The following is an 837-nucleotide window of genomic DNA, read 5'->3' on the forward strand; positions in this document are numbered from 1 at the left end:
GAGTTCTGATGGGATCCGATGCTTTAGTGCTGGTATGATCGCATCCGACATGTTACCCCGGTCTTCGTCCCTTATCCTTGCCCCTCCCAGCTCCACTACAAAGACGATTGTACATTGCTTTGGCCGCTCCCTCTCAACTACGGAGACGAGTTTAACGCGGTTTCCACCCCTCCCTCTCAACCGCACCAGTGCACGCTTGCCGCGCCACAACGCCGACGCTGGACCCTTGAATCGTGAGCACCCAGCTATGACTTACCGCACTCGTGCAAAATAATAAAACACGGTAAATATATTACTTACACGTGCGTTTTGTTTTGCAAGCGGCGCGAAAAAAATTAAAAAGGGAATGCAACACGAGGACTTCCCAGGAGGTCACCCATCCTAGTACTACTCTCGCCCAAGCACGGTTAACTTCGGAGTTCTGATGGGATCCGGTGCTTTAGTGCTGGTATGATCGCATCCCACATGTTACCCCGGTCTTCGTCCCTTATCCTTGCCCCTCCCAGCTCCACTACAAAGACGATTGTACATTGCTTTGGCCGCTCCCTCTCAAATACGGAGACGAGTTTAACGCGGTTTCCACCCCTCCCTCTCAACCGCACCAGTGCACGCTTGCCGCGCCACAACGCCGACGCTGGACCCGTGAATCGTGAGCACCCAGCTATGACTTACCGCACTCGTGCAAAATAATAAAACACGGTAAATATATTACTTACACGTGCGTTTTGTTTTGCAAGCGGCGCGAAAAAAATTAAAAAGGAAATGCAACACGAGGACTTCCCAGGAGGTCACCCATCCTAGTACTACTCTCGCCCAAGCACGCTTAACTTCGGAGTT

The 837-nt window shown here is 51.6% G+C and overlaps 1 non-coding gene across 1 annotated transcript; it reads right to left on the reverse strand.

Annotated features, from left to right (window-relative positions):
- Positions 1 to 343: 343 nt before the first annotated feature.
- LOC119345991 lies at positions 344 to 462 on the reverse strand. The gene has a single exon (XR_005167306.1). It is a non-coding gene; the product is annotated as a 5S ribosomal RNA (ribosomal RNA).
- Positions 463 to 837: the final 375 nt, after the last annotated feature.

This window comes from Triticum dicoccoides, unplaced genomic scaffold (genome assembly GCF_002162155.2).
Source record: "Triticum dicoccoides isolate Atlit2015 ecotype Zavitan unplaced genomic scaffold, WEW_v2.0 scaffold35864, whole genome shotgun sequence".
Lineage (NCBI taxonomy): Eukaryota > Viridiplantae > Streptophyta > Magnoliopsida > Poales > Poaceae > Triticum > Triticum dicoccoides.